This window comes from Hermetia illucens, chromosome 1 (genome assembly GCF_905115235.1).
Source record: "Hermetia illucens chromosome 1, iHerIll2.2.curated.20191125, whole genome shotgun sequence".
NCBI classification, from domain to species: domain Eukaryota; kingdom Metazoa; phylum Arthropoda; class Insecta; order Diptera; family Stratiomyidae; genus Hermetia; species Hermetia illucens.
In genome coordinates this window covers 47129767-47152013 of record NC_051849.1, presented here as the reverse complement: position 1 = coordinate 47152013, position 22247 = coordinate 47129767, and the positions used below count along the sequence as shown (strand labels likewise).

The following is a 22247-nucleotide window of genomic DNA, read 5'->3' as shown; positions in this document are numbered from 1 at the left end:
GACGCATCAAGCTGACCATTAGAAAAGAAAACTCCCAAGCGTCAAGTAGAAAATTCACGCGGAGGTGATACCTACCTACGAGCGCTATCCTTGATCCCTTAGGGTCCCAACAAACTACAAAGCAAACAAGTCGAAAACCGGGAGTTAAGCGCTCCTGGTAAGAATGATTTTGTGGAATTTTTATGTAAGCATAGTTCGATACCAGATACACGAGAATCAATTGAATATGGTATTAACTTTTTATTTAATAAGGACTAATAATTTGACGCGAATAAGGCAATTGTTTGCCTATTACAACTTCGTTAATAATGGTTGCATTCTCACCAAAATTTCTAGTATGATGCTTCAAATTGAAAACAGTATTACTGCAATTTTATGGACCTAGGATGAACAGAAGGTTGATTTGGGATAAACTTTCAAAATATAATTATCAATATATCGCAACGGAGAGTATTTTGAGGCTTAGATACCATGTGTGTGGATTATCCTAATTTTTTTTCAGGTTTTTGGGTTGAGTAGTTACTGAGACTGGGTAGTTGAAGAAATCGGCCTCTTCAGGATCATGCACTGCTCCCTTTTGCGACCGATGTGAAAACTAATATTTGTTACGGAAAGTACTAATCGAGGTCTTTCATTTAACACCCCGCATGCTATATTCGTAAAAAATGCACCCGTCTTATACGTATATGCGAACCCCTTTAAGTTCAACGTGGTGCAATGTAATTCACCACATATATGGGAGTTCATGGTCCCAATCTTTCTACAAAATTTCATGAAATTTCTAACAAAAGTGGGTATGACAAACAGACAGTTAATAATTTTAATAAGACGAGAAGAAGAATCGCCCGAAAACATATCTTTCACTGATATTCTTCGAAAGGAGAAAACGATCCCGGAATTGATAGACTGGAGTGATAATGTCGGCCGTATCAAGCGAACGCAGAGAGAAGTCGCGATGCTGGAATTAAATATGTTCAGTGGGATTTCAGCGGATAGTTTTACAGCTAAAAGGAAAAGCTATTGGGGGAGCATGTGGAAGTTAAAGCCTGAAAGTAGGGAGCAATAATATAATACAAGGATCTAGATGAGATTACTTCGCGGGAGATACTTGCAATACACTAAAGAAACAATTTAACAGTACTGTGTTCCCTGCGATTAGAACTGAAGGCCATCCCCACCATTGCATCACCAGGTTCATTTTGACCATTTGTAACCATGATTTAATAGTATTAATAGTTTCACTTACATATAGTCACACGACCCCAAGAGTGCTACGTCCACCACCAGGTAACCAATCAATGTTGTCTTCCCTGGAATGCGTCCTTCTTCTTGCACCAAAGAAGCCTCTCTAGTCCAACTTCTGTTGGCCGAATTAAAGGCATCAATGATATCTGAACTGCATCGACCGTAGAAGGGGGTCGTCAAAACCCATACTGTCAGTCTAAGAGAGCAGCTATTTTCCTTTTAGCTTTTGCCTTTGCCAAAACCTCTGGACTGATAGGAAAGGCGATGGTTCTATCACTATTTCGGTTTCCTATAGTGGTGCAAACGTTGCATCGGCACTGTATTGTTAGATGCTTCAGTGAACCGTGACATCGCTGAGCTATTTTTTCCATTGCCTTCCTTTTAGGTGGTCGCCTTCTTCTAGAGACTCCTGCGATATCTCCCACCAAAGAGCAGAATGGCCAGCTCCTATTTTTTTTCTTCCAGTCCGACTATCATTCTTACTAGGTACTAAGGTATGTTAGATCGACGAGTGAGGTGAACCATTTGCCTCGAAAGGTAGATACGCATCTGACGTTAGCTACCATGTCCAACTATGCATTTCAACTAGGCTGCTATCTCCTATCTACCCCAAGACCCCACATCAAATCGGCAGCAATTATTTTAAAGTTATGGTCTGTATCGTCACTAGGCCTAACGAGAGAAAAGTGGAAAGGGGGGATTTTTCCAGGCTCGAAGTTTTCTCGGGAACTAGGAATGGAAATTTCAATGAAAAAGGAAATAGTATTGCAACGCGCATCATTTTCGCCTCAGAGAAATATAATTTTCAGCTCAAACCCGTATCATTTTCACCCTACGCCCGGATTTCCTCCAATGCTACTCTTACTTGGTACTATTATTGCACTAGAAGGAGCGTAGCAGGTGTAGATACGAACGCTGTTCATTTTGGTCCTCACAAAAGCCACTCCCAGATTTCCCCTTTCTTATATGGCCACTTCCAAATGGTTTGCGGAAGAAGGTATTATTTAAACTAGTGCACGCCACTGCAAAATGTTCGAAACCGAAGCATCTAAGATATCTCTTTAAAGATACTTGTTTCCTGGGTCTGCACATACCGTCAATATCTGGGTTGGTGATTATGAGGTCAACTCAAAATCGATCATTAGATACGGGGATAAGTACATATGCTAAATTGAGCTCGGAGAGGCGCTTGGACTATGCGTGGGAGAAGCAGCAAGCGCTAGTTCGCCACTAGCAAGCGTGAAGCCTTTTATCAGGAGCCATAATTTAGTCACAGACTACTTATTGTAAGGGTGGTAAAATCCATCCCGCTAAACGTCCTGTCTAGACCGGCGCATACACTAGTCGCATGTATTGTGAAATGGGTGGAGGGAAAACGCGGAGAATTGAATCTTACCCAGTTCTTCATGGGACACGGTGACTACGGGAAACATTCACAGACCATTGAACATCAACAACGGTCTAAGACGAGGAGATGCGTTATCATGCACCCTTTGTCCTGCAAAAGGCGATCTATGACCCTGATATTAACTCGAGAGACTCCATCTTTTTCAATTCCACCAAACTACTGACCTATACCGACAATATTAACATTATGAGAAGAACAAACGGAAATGTACAAACTGCCTTCCTCCAGAACGAGCAGGCAACGCAAGATCTTAGGCTGTACATTAATGAAGGCAGGATGAAGTACAAGATGGTAACGTCAGCACCAAAAATCAAAGACCCAACAACACTACATAACGACGAAATCTATGAGTGATACGATGACTGTCTGGCTGTGCATAAAATCGGGCTCAATAGATTGCGGCGGGCGGGCCACTTAATTCGTATGGATGAGGATATTTAGCCCGAAAAGCCTATAAGGGCAATATCTATGGTAGAAAAAGAAGACGAGGCAGACCCTGCCTCAGATGGAGCGATGGCGTAGGTAAGAATGTGAACAGCTTTTAGGGATATCGAATTGGTGGGCATGGTGCAAAACCGGGGTGTCTGGAGTCCCTTATTTAGGCAGACCTAGACCGGATATCAGTTGTTGCGCCGTTGGTGCCAATGATAATAGATGAAGAACATTATGACTTACTTTCTAACTTTAACTCCTGGTGATCTGTTAATAATTTGGCAATAAATGTCATCAAATATCACTCGATGGGGTAAATCCCCACTTGTTATCTTTTCCTTCTCTCAATTCTTCTTAACACTGTTCAACTCTCCGCTTAGAATTGTCTTCGAACATTGCCCCATATCTGATAGCAAATTTTTTCGATAACCTAAAATAATTGAGTAAGCATCTTACTCATTTGTGTTGATGTGCGTCGATATATTTCTATAGTCGTATCTACCCTGCGAAAGACATCTTTTAGGGTATAGAAACATCGACGGAGAATATTTAAATTTATATGTAAATATCCGCAGTACTCCTTTCTGCAGACAAAGATCTACTATTTCGATATTGCAATTTGTGAAAGGATGTTTGCCCTATACATCAACCAAAACTAAAATTACCTGGTCAAAATTGAACCGAATCGAAACACACACAAGGAGCTATGAAAAATACCTCCTTTTCTCGACGAAGTAGCCAATTGTCTTGATCCCCTAAAGAATATTTCCGCCCAAAAGCGAGCATCCTTCCTGACCACTGTTTGAAAGCTTCTCACATGGTCGATCTAAACGGTGAAGCTGAAATGAACGCAATTATTACCACTGCATTCTATGATACATCTAAATAATCTAACTAAATTAAACGTTAGTTCCATTAAATACAGTAAAAAAGGTCGACTTGACATATTCCATCCCAGTTATAACCCTTTGAATATGCTATCATTGTGTGTTGTGAGAATCATTTAATTTCTGATAGCAATAGGCCTATTTCGATCTTCGTTAGTTCCTGCCTAAATCTTTTTGATGACTATCAAATCAAGGCACTAATCTGTGTAATCGGTATTAAAAGATGGACAAAGACGGTTAGGATTTCTTACCAGGGCAGAAGCAATTCTTCAGACGCTGCCTCGCCTCTGCCCTGGGAGCAATGTGACTGAAGTGGCTGGCAGATATTATGCGCTCCCTTTGATAATTCGCAAAACATGACAAGGGTGCTGATTATATACTACGCCTACAGTTCAGACCAGGGAGCGCATAACATCTGCGAGCCGCATCGGTCACGCTGCTCCCAGGGCAAAAGTGAGGCAGCGTCTGAAAAGTTGCCGCTGCCCTGGTAAGAAACTCGCTTTTCATTTTGAAAACTTGGGTGTTAAACACAAAAAGAGGAGTTCGTGGGCCATCAAGATTGGGAGCAAGTTGCTGTCCATTTGGTCCGGTCCGACATCAAGTGGATGCGGACTTAAGACTCCCCAATCCCTAAAAAATAAATTGTGTAATCAGTGCTTTACATTTACTTTACCTAATTCCGTGGAAAACAGCGAACCTACCTTTCACAATGCCAAATTCTTTAGGTAGAAGCAGTTTATTTAAACACCGGTCCGGTTTCATCTTATGTATAGATGTGGTTCCACAGCAAATGCGTAGTTTGCCCCTCAGAAAAAGGCCGATCCTACGCTACTGTACTGGTACTGTATTGCATTCAATATCACGATAGTACAAATATCAATATCCAATATGAAATCCACCGGGCGCCGTATTGATTATACACGCAATGAAGCTATTTTCCGGTAAGTCACACCGCAACCCTCAAGTTGAGTATTCGGAAATTACTAACAGCGCGGATGATTTCCTTTCGCTCAAATGGATACCCACCAGCGCTGTGGAAAAACCGCCCCTTATCGTCGTTTTTTCCTTTGAAATTTCTATTCCGGATAGAAGTGTTCCGGGCACGGAGAAATCCCCTCTTTCCAACCCCTCTCGATAGACCTGATTTTCCAGAACCGCCTCCTTTATAGTAGGGACAACTGTCTATTTGACACAGAAAATAGAGTCGTACTCTATACCTACGCTATCCTTTATTCTCCCTCTGGATCCTTTCAAACATTTCCTGTAATTAAACGCAGACAAATTCATGACATCAAGTTATAAACTGCAAGTGGTTTTATGTTAGATAAAATACTTTTAAATTACTGTATCTATTATTTCACACCACTCACTTACTTTTATTTAGTTTACTAACGGTTTTACTTCGGTGGCTCCAATTTTCGAACCACTGGCTCAACTTTGGAGTAATTGAGCCACTTATTAGTAGTATTAGTAAGCTTGTCTCTAAGGTTCATGTTTATTTTGAATACACATGTGTATATCTTGTATCTTAAATCAGGATAAGTTGTGAATTTTGACTGATGTCTCGCGAAAAGATAACTGAGTGAATTAATTCTGTTGTCTCCAACCTTGCCATTGTTAGAAAGGTGGCAACCAGCGTTTTTATGAAGAGGTCTGTGTTTCTGTTTGTAAATTTGTCTGGGGATGAAATATTTACACAGGCTAAGGTTTTTTTCTAGCCACCCGTGCATATTTTTAGTGTGTTTATACTGGACACATCAAGCAGGTTCGAAGTTACATTTGGACTATAAACATCTTCAAGGCGCAGTTGATGTGACGAGACGTCTACGACAGATTGCTTTTGGCGATGATAATCGCATTCGGCTTCGACCTTAGTTTTTTTGTCAGATCTTTAGTGAAAGTAAAAAGCACATGAGCTTAATTAGGAGCATTTGTCAAGTCCAATGAACTGAAAAGTATATTATGGGCGGCAGAAATACACTTTCATATAGAAGTTGACATAATCACAGAGCGAACTAGCAATAAAAGTTGTACTGGTCAAATGTAATGTCGCAATGCAGATTGAGTTCAGTAAATTTTCAGCAACTTTTGGTGCAAAGTTGAGACTAATAATAAATCAAATAAAATTCAAACATATTCATAAATTTTAATCCACATTTCCTTGAAATATTAGCAAAAAGTGAAAAACTCTCGAAAATCGCCGATTGTTGTTGAATTACAAATTCCAGGGCTCTTGTGTAAGTTTTGATCACACTTTTGAGGTGAATCAATGAAAATATTCTGGCAGAGTAAGAATTTCCTGAAAATTGTTCGGACGATACGAATGAAAAATTATGGTGGAATTCAGAGCATACACACATCAACACCAGATGTCATGAAACCATGGCATACCCATTTTCGATTCGTTTAGACAGATGAACCCATCCCAAATTTCATACCATAATACTCGTCAATGCACGTTTGTGTAAATTATTATAGCATTATATTGAAGGTTAAAATTAGTTTAATGAAATGTGTCTCTTAGATTTGCAAAAAAGGAGAGCTTCGTTTTGTTATTTAATCCGCGGCAACAAATCTTTTCGAGCTTCAGATGAAAGTGAAAGGATTTCTTTTGTTTACTAAAGAAAATGGAACCAGTTCATGCGAGGAATGTAGAAGCCTTCTAGTCAAATCAGGTAACGGCCATCTCCCTCAATTCTAATCTCAAAATCAGACTATCGAAAATAACCAACAGACTAAAAATACTTCAACATCAACCTTGAAATTTGGAACGTATGGTACGCTCTACTTAGTAAATAAAAAAATGGTTCTTATTTTAATTGTTTTTTTCATCCTGCTTGTCAGAAAAGAATCTCGGAACCGGCTAAATCAAAGAAAGACTACCCAACCGAATTCCAATCTTCATTATCGTGAACTGGATTATACTAAAATTATTGCATATCTGCATTTTAAGGAAACATAGCCAACCCTGTTCGTTGATGTTGATGGCGATAGTCTCCAGGGTAGACTGTACATCGAATATTCCTGTAAACAGTAACGTGTTCCTATGATATCAACAATTTGTCATATTTTTGCTCGAGGAGAATAAAAAGGATTGGCAAAGTTAAAGCGTGTAAATGGGCGAAAAACGTATACCTTCGGACACTTCAAATAAAGCTCAAATTTTAACTCGATTTAACATCGGGTATAAAGGTTTTGTGTTCATCTTGTGTGTGAAATTTCCTATGCACGTTTTCCTATTCGTACATACCTAAAAATTCTAAACATTCCTTAATATGTGTTCAAATTCCAACTCCGCTCTTCATATGAGCTCACCTTATATAATGATGACGTCATACTCGACTTAGAATGCGATAAATTCAAGTGAAGTAGACAATTTTGACCTTCTATAACTTTATTGTGTAGGATACTGGGGGTCCTGAGTCCGCACCCACTTGGTGACGGACCGGACCACTTGAGAAGCAGCTTACTTCCTCTTTTGTAGTCCACGGATTCCTCTTTTTTGTGTTAAACACCCAAGCTTTCAAAAAAGAACGAACAAGTTGACTGACGGTTTCGTCCAGGGTAGAGGTAACTTATCAGACGCTGCCTCACCTCTGCCATGGGAGCAGCGTGACCGAAAGTAACGACATATGGTAATCATTATCCAGTCCGTCACCAAGTGGGTGCGGACTCCCAGCATCACTCAACAATAAATTTACTTCGGCCTGGTTTAGGTCTGGGCTTAGGACGGATTTTACTTAAATAAAATTCGTACCCATCATGTGTTTGTAATTATATTTAAATGGAGCGATTACCATCTGTCCTTACTTTCGGTTACGCTGCTCCCAGGGCAGAGGTGAGACAGCGTCTGATGAGTTGCCTCTGCCCTGGACGAAACCGTCAGTCAACTTTTTCGTTCTTCTATAACTTTGTTAATAATATTAATATTTTTTCAAACTTTCCAAAATTGGGCATTATGTTGTTAACTACGTCGGTAAATTTCTAAAATATGGTAATATATTATACTATTATATAGATAGATTCATGTCATACCACGTTGGAAGCGTCAATTAAAAAAAATTTATTTCATGGAAGAGTTGCGCGTTCAAAGTATCTTTTTAAATATAAAAATTATTATATAAAAAAAAAATAGATCGGTTTTTAAATTAAAGACAAACCCGGTATGTTCATGCAAATACCGACTTTTTGGGAGGCAGTTGGTCCCTCACACAGTGCTTACTACAATCTAAGCAAGCCGGAAACCGGAATTTCGGCGTTTCATCTAAAAGAGGTTTTGTTGATTTTTTATACAAGAATATTTGGATAGACGATGGTCCCATTCATATAAAGCTCGTAGTGAATATATGTTGAGCATACCAGGTATTCAATTTGATGTGGCACTGACATGATTTGACGCGAAATTGGCAGTTTTGACCTATTATACCAAATGGACGAACAGCTGCCCGGCACCTAAATTATCGGGTAATTAACTAGCGCTCTGTTGCAGGCATTTTTTTTTATTTAGCTGCTATTTGCTGCTTGTGGGTGTCGGCACTAAGTTCGTTTTCGCTATCAGTTTTTCGATATTTCCCTAAATACAGATGGAATCTTTGACTTCCCTTTTCGTTTCACCAGTTGTTCTACAGTTTTCGCGTTGCATGGGTCCATTTTCATAATGCAGAGGATGTATTTTTTGCTGGTTGAAGTTTTCTTTACTTAGCAGAACTATGTACATTAGAAGAATTCTGCACTTCCAAGGGGTATTTTCTAACTCCATACTTGGTTGGAAGTTAATGGAATGGTCTGTTGTGTGTGGGTGGTTTTGTTCATTATTCTAATGGCCAAGAAGGGCGGACTGTAATCTACTTCCTTCTCCATTGTGAAGACAATTTTTTTTGTGGAGAATGTTGGGACTTGTCAAAGTGGTTTCTTTTTTCCTTCTTTCCGCATCACTCACATAAGTATACTGACTGGCACATTTGAGTCGACTCACCCATGAATCACACATCTCTAATCACAATTCCACAGGTATGTTCTCATTAGTTCACGTCTGTATTCGAGTTCCTTAGAATATTCGCTCTTCTGTCTGTGGGCCTGCTCTTCTTGATTCGGATTGCTACTACCTCCAGCCAGCTGGACAACTTATTTGCCTTGGTGGTAAGTCGATCGAAGCCACAAATATGTGCAACCTAGATTCAACATCCACCTTTAACGCTTTATTTAGTTTAGCGGTGAACCTTGTTATCATTACAAGCATAACAACGCTTCTAGAGGTAGTAGCCTTCAAATAATACTTGTCAGGATATATACAACCTCCGAATTTTACCATTAAAGCTATGTATCATAGATACTTCTTTACGGATTTATATGCGCCTGTACATAGAGTTGCCTAAACCAGCCCATCTTGTTTCGCTGCAGTTTGAAGTTACTGAGAACTTTTCGAAACTATACACCTTCATTCTACGGTCATTTCATCTTTTGCTCGCTATGCCCTTCATTCGGAGTGGAAGCGGCTGAAGTTTCAATTGTCCACAGACCCTCCACGTTTTCAGGAAACGCTAATTTTTGAGCTCATGCGACAACGACTTTCCCCTTTTTTTAAAAAATTGGATAAAATATTGGATTGTAAGACATAATGGAGAGCGTAGCCGCAATATATTTTAGCTTTACCTGCCAGTCAAATTCTTCAGCAAAATAGCGCAACTTAGTCGTCGGATCTTCTTCAATTGTTTTGAGAACACCTCCTCGATCGACAGTTTTCGGCCACCCACTTCGTTTTTCTTTTTGACTTTCATTCTTACGGCTTTACATTCGAAGAAACAAAGGTATGCTATGTTTGGCAGCACCGCTTTAGGTCATTCTGCTATGCGATTTGTAGTCGCATCTTCGCATGTAATGTGTGAAATAATTATACCGGACAGTGATCGTTTTTAAGGTTTTATCTGAAACAAACCCTTATTAAAATCGATTCAGTATCTGTCTGTCAGCCACACCCGATTTACCCGGAAACGGCTGGACCTATTGTCACGATATTGCATATAGCAAGTGACGTCATTTTCTGTCGAGTTCAAGGGGGGAATCAAATTAAAGAGCTCAATTAATATTTTTCCAAACTGGTTCTATTTTTGATATTGGGCGGATCATAGGAGAGTGACGCCCAAAAAGTGGAATACATTTTATTTTCAGAACCTATCCAAGCGAAAAGTCTAAACAAACAATGATGCTTCTATATCAAATTTAGGCCTCAAAATATATGCCATTCCTATATCTGCTCAGATGTAATATTCTGGACGCTTCCTGTAAGTTCTACAATTTGAACTGCTCCATTAAGCCAATGCAGATTTCTGTATTAGAAGCGAACTCATCTCATGCTTTAATCAATTACGTTAATAATTAACACAGGAATCTCTCCAATTAACTGTTTTACTTGTTTGCCGAAGCGTTCACCCTTATTCTCACCCGATCTTTTCATATTCAACATAAGAATCTGTTTTTGATTCCTTCAGGTCTTTGGAGTCTGGTTTTGAGCCTCATTCTGAGAGTGGGTGAAAAAGGTTTCTTGAATACCTACTGGTTTCCTGGCTCATCCTCCACTTTCTAGCACGCTTTTGTTTATGATCGCTAGAATATTGTGGGAACAGTAGTGCTAGTTCTTGTGCCTTTAGAAACTTTCGACAAATTTGATTTGCCTGACAAAATATTTTGATGAATAGCCAAAGTTGATAAAAGGCGTGACAAAAATATAGAAAATTGTTGTTTTAAGAAACTAGTGAAGTAATAATTGTAAGAACATTTTCAGCACCTTGTCTTTGACGCTATGTATTATAGTAGAATGAGTTCAATACTTTGAAAATACGTTGATGTTAAGTACAGGGTATTTAACTTACTTCCATGACGATATTTCCAAGAAAATGTTCAAAAGCAAAAATCAAATTCCTATCTGTAAATTCAACACCTCCATTGTCACTATTAAACTATAACAAACATGAAACCCCCGCAAAGATTGTTTAAATAAAATATTGAAATGGATAAAGGTTTGCCATTTATGATTTCTGCTACTAAATTCGAATTATTAATTTCCGTCAAAAAATTTGGAGAAAATATTTGGCATTAGATATTAACAGAAGCTAGATTTATGTTTCGAATCGAAACCCTGAAAATACGAACTAAGGTCAATATGTTATTATTATTAAAATTTCCGTTGAAGAAAATATCTTTTTTATCTATTTGATGGCATATTTCCATTTAATGTTTTCACCATACATATGTATATATTCTACTACCATGCCGCGGATACCACGCAACAAAGTAATAGTTAAATTTCACCTTTTACTGCATATTATCTAATCCAGATAATACAGTTATTCTATATAGTTTAATATGAAGCAAAAAAAAGATATGGAAATGCATAAAACGTCTGTAGGTTACGAAGCGTGCAAATGAAGCAGTGTTGCTGATTTTTTATGATAGATAACTTGATTCTGGTTATCTAACACTTCACACCATTTAAAGTCAATTCGAATAAGTTAGAAATACTTAAAGAAATAAATACAATGGTCAACAAACCTTATTGAAAGTTGGCCAAAACTATTTATTAATAAGCCATCTTCCTTTTAACCCATTTTGAAACATCAAGCATGCACATATCCTTCATACCCATTATTAATGAGACTGTACCCCCAAAAACCCTGAATTTTCAGAGAATTTTTAGTATACAAGATTATTCCTTAAAATGGATATTGCCTGCAACAAAATATTCGTCATGGACATCAAGGCACTTATGTTAGCGCTTCATCAAATCCGAGAAATATAATCGATCTCAGAGGAAACGCGTTTTCGTAATTGATTCTTGACAGAACGGAATCACAGGAAGACAAGCTTGTGGTCCCTATCATGGTGCAAAATCCACGGGCTGTTTACCCACAAATCCTTTCGTTTATTAGGAATTGTTTCAGGAAAACATCTCGTACACCCAATAATATTCGTTGTTACTGCCTGACTTTCTGCTGAAAATGTCATATCATGTCATCATCGTTCTGATCCATGGGAGCCTTGAACATTGCCTTCTTTTACGACTGGAAACTATGTGCTTTTATCGGTCTCGACATTCATATACGCCTGATGACCGGATCACTTGTCATACTTATAAACCCATATTTTTTCTCGAGTAATGGCTCGTTTGATGATTATCGAATCGGATTCAGTCATGAAAATTGTGTCATGTCCCAAAAATTTAATACAAACTCGCAACTCGTTGCTGCAAATGCAGTTCCATTTTTAAAACTGAAAAAAAAAACTCGAAAACATGTACACAGATAGATGTACTCAACACCGCGGCGTTTTCATAACTGTTGAGCTATAACATTGAAAATTGTGGTCAAGTGATAGACTTAGGACAAACTTAAGGGGGGATTTCCGGTCAGCTTCGAAAACCTGGTAATAGAAACCTATTAGAAAGTAAATTTGGGCAGATATCGGAATAGGACATATTTTGTGGCCTTGATTTCATATAAGCGCATCACTCTGAATTTTTTTCAGATTTTTGGTTTGAGTAGTTTCCGAAAATGAGTCCTATCTGACTTTAAAGTTTGTACATTTTTTTCATTTGAGACCCAACCCGGGTACATTAGGTGAAAAAAATGTACACTCCCCCTTTTTGTATGTATGGGTAGCCTTCCTTTGAACTCCACCAAAATTTAGACACTCACTGAATGCATGGGATTTCACAGTCCACATATGTCCACGAAATTTCGTTTGAATCGGTGTAGTCGTTTTGGAGAAAAGTACGTGCAACGGACAGACAGGCAATGAACCGATATTAATAAGGATTTGTTTTATACAATATTGGCTTGGCCACGCCCGTAGGGCCATAAAACTCCGGACCCGAGTGTTGTGATCGAGAGGAAAGATCCATGACGTATGCTTCTTCTGCCTCGTAGTGAATTTAGAGAGGAATAGGAGAGAGGGAGAAAAACTTCTGAAATTATAATTATAAAGTTTTTTTTTCAAAGAAAATAAAAAAAGATCTCTACAGCATAAACTAAACAAAAAATTAAAATCCGGAAGGAAATATATATGAAAATAAGTCGGAAACCGGAAGGTCGACGCCTATTTATTTATTTATTTAATAAAGACAATAAACAGAAAACAAATTCCTTATTACATATTGTCCTCCGAGAGAGGAGTAGAGTAAATGGCTTAGCTTACGCTTAAAACTAAAGAAGGAGGCAGAGTCAAAGGACCAATCTGTAGGGCGTCGTAGGACCGGCATAACCTCGGGGTCGGGAAGTGGAAGCAAATCTCGAGCTCCGCGAAGGGTGCGCACTGCGTGTGCTATGAGAGGCGGTGCGGAAAGTAACATCCGAGTTGGCAAAACAGTCCGTCAGGCAATTGGAGGGTTTGAAAAGGGTACACATATCAAGAAAGATACGACGTTGCTGCAGGGAGGGGTGACTGAGGGTGCGTGATAGTCAACCCGTTGAAACTTTTCTTGTAAAAGAGTGTTTGGGTGAATTTGCGTTGTACAACATCAACACCACGACAATCACGGATGCGGAAAGGGGAACAAACTACGGATGCCACTAAAAAATAAAAACGACAGCCCAGAAAGTCTATAGGGGCAATATCTATGGTAGAAAAAGAAGACGAGGCAGACCCTGCCTGAGATGGAACGATGGCGTAGGTCAGGACGCCAGACAGCTTTTAGGAACCTCGGCGCAAAACCGGAATGTCTGGAGTTCCTTATTAAAGCAGGCGTAGACTTACTGAACTGATTATCAAGCCAACTTCACCGCAAACTAATTGGACAAGGAGGAGGAGAAAAATCCAGGACTGTGTTGTCCGTGACGAGCCCTTCTAAGCGCAATGGCTGATACTACGATTGTCCCCAGACCTGTGTGAATGGCCTAGGGGCGGAGTGCTTACAGTGCACAAAATTCCGAACTACTGAGAAGACGACGTTCACAGTCTGCTAAAGAGTCACATAAAAGCGCATCCATTAGCCTAGGCTCTGAAAATAAATATTGGGCAAGTGTCCAGTCCAGAAACGCTACATTCACAACTACGCAGGACTCTCTAAAGATTTCTATTTCAACAAGTCAGAATCGTGCATTTAAAACCGAGACTGGAAAAGTATCTGAGTCGGGTGAAACTCACTAAGCCGCAGAAAAGGATCAATATATTGTCGAATACTCGCTTGAATATGGTCACTTACTAGGAAGAAGTTGAAAATTCCCGTACTTACTGTTGTGTTGAATCCGGACGAGGATAAATGTTTTGGAGATTCGATCAGTCGGTATTTGCTTCCTTAGTTTTAGGAATATGATGATTTATTGATGACCTCGGTACGGGTAGTTGCTGAACAAGAAGACAATAAAGAATATATAATGAGCGTCGTAACCGAAGAACACTATCATTTCATTTCCAACAGCATTTGCCGTGATAATTCTTTTTACCGTCTCTATATATTCTCATCATCAGATATGTATTCTCATTGTTGACTTTCTACAAATGGTGGAATTTAATGTCTCGGCTAGATTCCCATTTGCTCCATTATTGACAGTTATTTTAGCGTTAGTCGGTATGGAAGCCATGATGTCGCAATTCTTTAACGAGACAACAACCGCTTTCTACATAATACTTATTGTTCGGATTGCTGATCAATACGACGCTTCTCTATTGTCACAACGCTATCACAAAACGCCATTGGTTAAGATTCTTCTACTTGTATCACTTTTCATTCTACGCCTACTATTTTCAAGGGACAATACAGTAGTTTGGCTTTAATTAATTCGTGGCTTTTGATACAGTAGTCAATGTTCTACTTTTTTCACCATTACGAGTTGCCCAATAAGGTTGGTTTCAATAAGGAGCGACAGCATATTATTGACACCGTTGTTATTATTCTGTTAAGGGAAAGTCGCACCGCGTCCTTGAAGAACTATTGTGACAGCGCTATTAAGAATGGGTATAATCCTCAGACTATTGAGAAATTGATCAGAAGGAAAATCAAACGACACAATAGGCATGCCTATACAACACTACTTTCACAGCAGAAGGAGGTAGCTACTAGAAGAATAAGTATCCCATTCCCCCCATTCCTACCTATTTAACAACATCAGGAATTGGGTAAAAAACTACCAACTGGAAGTCGTAGGTTCGAGTCGATCGTCCTTGCGGAATTTACTGGGAAGCATCAAGGATCCTTTGGCAGCGGAGGAAAAAAAAGGATCTACCGAATAATGTGCAGCCAATGTAATAAAATATACATAGGATAGACTAAACGCCTGATAACGACTAGATTTAATGAACACATCAAGGAAGCGGTAGGTAGTGTTCGGAAACAAAAATCGTGCATAAGATCATCAGTGACAGCGAACATAGTCGAGGAAGTCCATACCATTCAACGCGAAAATCATGTGCTCTTGCGTCATAAAAACCGAACGACAACCTTGGGCCCTCGGCAAAGTCTAGACATTTTGAGAGAAGACGCGATGCGGTTATTAAACACAGATTCCGGTAATTGCCCCTCAAAATTAATAAGACTCGCCGCGGTAATTAACAGGTAATTAGATTAATAATTTAGTGTTCTCTTTTTAAGGTTTTGTGTGAAACAAAACCTTATTAGAATCGATTCGATGTCTGTCTGTCCGTCTGTCTGTCTGTCTGTCTGTCTGTCTGTCTGTCTGTCTGTCTGTCTGTCTGTCCGTCTGTCTGTCTGTCTGTCTGTCTGTCTGTCACAGCCGATTTATTCGGAAACGGCTGAACCGATTATCACGAAAATTAGTAGGAGTATGTGATCTGCCGTTCCCTTTACATGCAGCAACTGACGCCATTTTGCGTTAAGTTTCAGGGGGGCTCCCCATACATGTAAAAGGAGGGTGCAAAATTTTTTTTCATAAAATGTGGCCATGTGGGGTATCAAATGGAAGGTCTCAATTAGTACTTTTCGAAACTCGTTCAATATTTGATATTGGGTGAAACATAGGGGAGTGAGGGCTCAAAATATGACCCCCAAAAAGTGTAACAGGTATCGTTCTCAGAACCTATCCAACCGAAAAATCTGAAAAAAATCCCAGTAGTGCATCTCTACGAAATCTAGGCCTCAAAATATATCCGGTTCCGATATCTGCACAAACAAAGTTAATAATAGTATATTTCCACATTTTAGAAATTTACCCGGCACCCCCCTTACGTTCATCCCAGAAGTACAAAATTTGGCATGCATATAATGAAGAACATAATGCACAATTTGGTGAAGTTTGAAGAAAATCCTACAATTATTAACAAAGTTATAGAGGGTAAAACTTTACAATTTTTTGTGAATTTCGTGCACTCTACGACCTGCACGACGTCATCATCACATATCAATTCGTCCATACCACACGAAGTAAGTTCGTATAAATTGGGTGGAAAAAAATTATTTTGTTTTAGTTCTTTAATCATTTGTATATAAATATCAATTATTCCAACGAGACATGTGTGTATGTAGGTATGTAGTACATGCGTGCTAATGAACTTTGCGGTTAGAGCCTAATTCAGATAGATATAAGAAGTAAATCGGAAATATGGGTACGATCAATTTATATACGTGCCTATATGTGTACAGTATTCGAAAATAGGCAGTTTGTTTGTTTAGGGTGAGCGTAATATCAACGGCTGTAATATGTAAGTATATCTCGTAGTTTTGTAGCTGTATAGGGGTAGAAAAATGTGCGTTGAAATTTCTTAGATAAGATGAACACAAAACCTTTATACCCGAAGCACGAGCTTCCGGTATTTCGACTTGTTTTAAAGTAGTTTAGGTAATTAGTGTTTAAGTATAAAAAGAACCGTATAATCGCAATTGTTTCTATAATAGTAACTTTGTACTGATGAAGGGGGTAAGTTGCTGCCGAAATATATATCTACACTGTAAAATAAACATTGTAGTTTGGAGTAAGCTACTGGTATATCAATTTTAGGCTTGACTACAAATAGAAGATAATATCTAACCTCTTAAGAATATTTCATATTATTTAATGAACTCTCCTGTCGGATTGAACCAAGGAAGGGCGAATGTTATACCGCCCATATCGCAAAGCTGCGGACACTACAAAGTTCTAGTAAACTTACCTTCCGACGCACCTCAACACACCCTTATAACAACTTCTCAACCTAAGCATTCAGGTTGATTTCTTAGAGGATTCCTGCGTTCTTGAATCTCAAGACGTCAGGTTTTTATATCTCCCCCGCATTTCCTAGACGCGGCTCTTGAATCTCTCTTTCGGTAGGAGTTTCTGAATTTTGTGGGACAATATAACACTTTAAGACTATAGTAGATTTGCTATTTTAGAGGCAAGCCTCTAAACGCAAATTAATCATAATTAATTAATATTGCTTATGATAAGCATTTACCCCGTCGTTTCTTCTTTACGCCTTGATGAGCCAAACTACTTTTCCTGTTGTCAGTGGATAGTGATGAACTGGGCTTAATACGGGCAGAATTGACACGCCACTCAATTTAATAAGTCCGATACTTTTTATTTGATGCTTAATCTGAATACATCTGAAGTAATACTATTCCTTTAGATTCAATTTAGTAATACTATCTATCTATACATACATATATCATTTTCATTTTGCTATCTATACATATACATACACTCGCTAGAAAAAATGTGCGTACACTAAGCAGTTCCTGGTTATTCGTTAGTAAAACACACGAATAAATTAGTTTTTTAAAAACATTTTATTGTTTGCATATTGCTTGTGGTCTTGTTGCTTTGATAAGGCCACTTTTACGAAATTAGAATTCAAGGAAACTGAAAAAAAAAAGGGAAATAAGAAAAGTCACAAATGTTCAGTAGAAAAAGTCTGCGTACAGCCACATAATTAGGTGATTCCCCGAAATATAAATCCTTGCCATTTGGAGTAAATTGATTGTGAGTTATTGGTTTATGGCTGTGTTTGAAGTGTGAAAAATAAGGACGTTTTTTCGTTATTTTGTGTGTATAATTGTTATTATGGAATTGAAGCGAAAAGAGATTTGTGTAAGTGAAAGAAAAGTTATAATAAAATTATGGGAAGAAGGAAAAAGTTTCCGCGAAATAGCCAGGATAGTAGGAAGGCGACATTCATCTGTTCAAAGGGTAGTTAACAACTTTAAATCGACGGGAATAATAACATCGAAGCCACAATCTGGTCGCCCATCGAAGTTGTCGATTAGGGAAAGGCGAAGTATTATAGGTTCGGTGAAAAAGAATCCACGAATAACTGCACCACAAATCGCGAAAGATATTGAACTTAAGTTCAACAAAAAAATTTGTGCTGATACTGCACGGAAAATACTCAAGAGAGCTGGTTACCATGGGCGAGTTGCACGTAAGAAACCATTTATTTCATTAACTAATAGGCGAAAACGAATAAAATTTGCGAATAAGTACGTAAACCAATCAAATGAATTCTGGGAAAATGTGCTTTTCTCAGATGAAAGTAAATACTGCATTTTTGGAATAAAAGGAAGAAAAATAGTATGGAGAAAAGCATGTACAGCATTGAATAAAGAAAATTTGATGCCAACGGTAAAGCATGGTGGTGGCGGAATAATGATTTGGGGGTGTATGGCAAGTGGTGGCGTAGGAAATCTGCAATTTATAGAGTCTACCATGGACAAATATGACTACCTAAATATTTTAAAACGCAATTTAAAACAAAGTGCTGAAAATTTACGCCTGAGTGACGAATTTTATTTTATGCATGACAACGACCCTAAGCATACGGCTGAGGTTAATAAGCTGTGGCTATTATATAATGTTCCCAAACAGTTACATACACCCCCACAATCGCCAGATTTAAATCCCATAGAACATCTGTGGGATTTATTAGAACGCAGAATTCGCCAATACGATATAACTTCAAAGGATATGTTGAAAAATGTATTACAAGAAGAATGGAATAAAATAAGTGTTGAAGAAACATCTAAACTTGTATCTTCTATGCCGAAAAGATTAAAAGAGGTCATAAAAAGAAAAGGGTATCCTACAAGCTACTGATTTGCTTTTCATATTTACTCAAATATAATTTTTTTTAAATATTTGTTTACTGTACGCAGACTTTTTCTATTGAATTATTGCGATTCTTTTAATTTTTGGCTTTATAACCTGGTTTTTGTAAGACATAACTTAGTGAATTAAATACACTAAAACTACGGAACTATTTGTAATGTTTGGATAATAAATTCGCCACAAAAATTAGCTTAATTTTTTTGTTTTACTAAGGAAAAGTATCATACTACTGAGTGTACGCACACTTTTTCTGCCTAGTGTATATATAGTAGATGAAAAGTTCTGTATAAATATTCTTCAGGCCAAATTATGAATAGTCAGATTCAGATACGCACATATATATGTATATTTAACGAATCTAAAAATGTTTCTTTTTCAATTCAATTTTACATTCCGTTATAATAAATTCTTCAGGTTGGCTACTTCGTGACCTTGACTTTGCAATCATCATACAGGTTCTTCTACATCTACATACATATTTTTATGCTTTCATGCATACGTTCCACCTGTAACTTCAGTTCCTAATCAAAGTTGTACATATATATACACACACATAACGCCTTATAAATGTTAAATTCAAGTATTTCAGTAAAAGTAAAATGCGTCTTCTGTGAATAACGTTGCACAGCATCTGTATTGAGTGAACATATTTAAATAAAACTGTCTTAAAAGATTGAAAGACTCCCACAATATAACCGTCAAGCGGAAACAAGATTATTGTTACAAAGACCAAAATATATTTTTGAGCGTGAAAGAAAACCAGCCAATTGATAGCATTCCGGATTACATCATTTTCAAACGGGTAACAGAAAGTTAACAATAAAAATTCAAATATTGTAATAAAACCCAGTCGCATAGCTTGTTCAAAGTAACCTTTAAATTATGTCCAATAAATCAGGTGGGAAATTATACCATTAACTGTTCTTCATAGTATGATTTTCTTTTCTTAACAAAAGTCTTTAAAGGAATTATGTTATGATATTTTGCACAGTCGCAATAAAGTTTATGTTTGGATTATGACGCATTATTGAACAGGATATCTGCGACTCATATAAAAACTGTAGGTACCATAGGAAATGTACTCTTCAAAACAGAAACGTGGTTGTACATATTACCATGAGATTCCTCAAACTCCAGCTAAAGTTTTTGATGTTAATTAAAGAGAGTTAAATTTCATGGATACGCAGTCAACAGAAGACCTGAGGATGAAGCATCAACAAATGATCTTCACAACCACCTGAAGAACGTTATCATGGATACGGCCACAAACATACTTGGCCCCAGCCGCAAAAGGAATCGGTACGGCTGGTTTGACGATGCATGTAAGCTAGCAGAGACGTACAAACTGCCTTCATCCAGATCGAGCAGGCGGCGCGAGATCTTGGGCTGCAGATCAAGAACCAGCCAACAACATCAAACCGCACTGGCCAAACAGGAAGAATAAGGATAGGAGAATACACCTTTAAAACCGTTGACAATTTCTCCTATCTATGGTCGAAAATCACAACCGATAACTGCTACGGTGATGAAATCCGCGCACGGTTGTTATCAGCCAACAGAACGTATTTCAGCTTACAAAAACTGTTCCGCTCGGAACGTCTCACCATAGGGTCAAAGCTCTTACTGTACAAGACAATGATCTGCCAGTCCTCTTGTATTCCTCGAAGATTTGGGTTTTTAGTAAAAAAAACTGCGAAATCTTTGTCGCGTTCGAGAAAATAATCCCCCAAAGAATTTCTGACCCCCTACATGAGGATGGCCGGTTCCGTAGTCTACATAACGACGAAATCTATGAACGATACCAAGATCGCCAGGTTGTGGAAAAAAACCCGGCTCAATAGGCTACGGTGGGCGGGTCACTTTATCGGTATGGATGAGGATGGATCAGCCCAAAAAGCCTATAATAGCAATATCTATGGTAGAAAAAGAAGACGAGGCAGACTCTGCCTGAGATGGAGCGATGGGGTAGATCAGGACGCCAGACAGCTTTTAGGGATATCGAATTGGTGGACTCGGCGCAAAACCGGGATGTCTGGAGTTCCTTATTAGGGCAGGCCTAGACCGGATACCGGTTGTTGCGCCGTTGATGATGATGATGACATATGTTTGCAGATCATTACTTTCACTATCTTGTAGTAGTAAATACATATGTACATACCATATGTTTCCATGTAATCGAATTCAGTAATTCATCATTTTTACAAACAATTTCCAGATTTCTTCTCGCTCACCACTTCAAGACAGACCTTGGAATCTGTTAGATTTTTAGATATTTTGTATTTTTTCAGTAGTCTTGCTTTATTAGTTCGATTTTTCCGATCCGCGAGGATCTTCAAGTTCGTCTTATATCGAAAAGCGCTGGTCATCGTCCACAATATCTTCGATAGAGCTCGTGGTAGTTGCTCAATATTTGAGAAACTCTCTAAATATGACTGCATAAAATTGATAGACCAGTAACTTTTCCAAACTACAATTTTTATTTTTCAATGTAGACATATATATTTATTATATAAGGTAGCTTTGTGCTGATGAAAGGGGTAAGTTACTCCCAAAATATATATCTACATTGAAAAATAAAAATTGTAGTTTGGAGGAAGCTACTGGTCTATCAATTTTAGGCTAAACTACAAATAGCAGACAAAACCTAATCTCTTATGACTGCATAATTGTATTGAAAAAATATTTACGCTAATTGGGATTAAGACCTTTTGCAAAAGAACCAATCTTGCATATAATTTTCGCTTTGAAGCTTAGGTGCAATTTCTCTCCTTTAATGCATGTGGTCTATGTTCCATCTTCCACCTTTATTCAATGGGACGAACGAGAAAATTTCGAATTCCCCTATTGAGTATGAAGCTAAGTTGACAATTTTTATTGTTTTTAACTGGTACTTTCAACATAAAGCATAAAGTATTTCTATTGCGGCTTATGGGCTATGTAATGCTCAGAATTACTATATTTTCGTCAAATGTCGAAGCTGTGAACCTTCTATCCACAGACAGGTCTGCAGTGAAAATATTGTCAAGCACGGAAGCCAGTACACAATGTTGAGTATTCGAGGCCTAAAGTTCTTTTAAACTTTACTTGCAAAGAAAGATGGGTTCAGTTTGGTAAATAAATTCATTGGGGTCAATGGGCTCAATAACCCAATGTGAACTTCCTAGTCGACTTTAACTTGACAAAGACTAGTCACTAGTCTTACACTTGCGGTTGTCCTGAATAACCACTAGGAAATAGATGTTTAATGAA

The 22247-nt window shown here is 38.1% G+C and overlaps 1 protein-coding gene across 2 annotated transcripts in view; it reads left to right on the top strand.

The window, feature by feature from the left end:
• LOC119661755 (protein gone early) overlaps positions 1-22247 on the top strand; it is a 345874-nt gene that overhangs the window by 133794 nt on the left and 189833 nt on the right. The gene's annotated exons all lie outside the window — the stretch shown is intronic.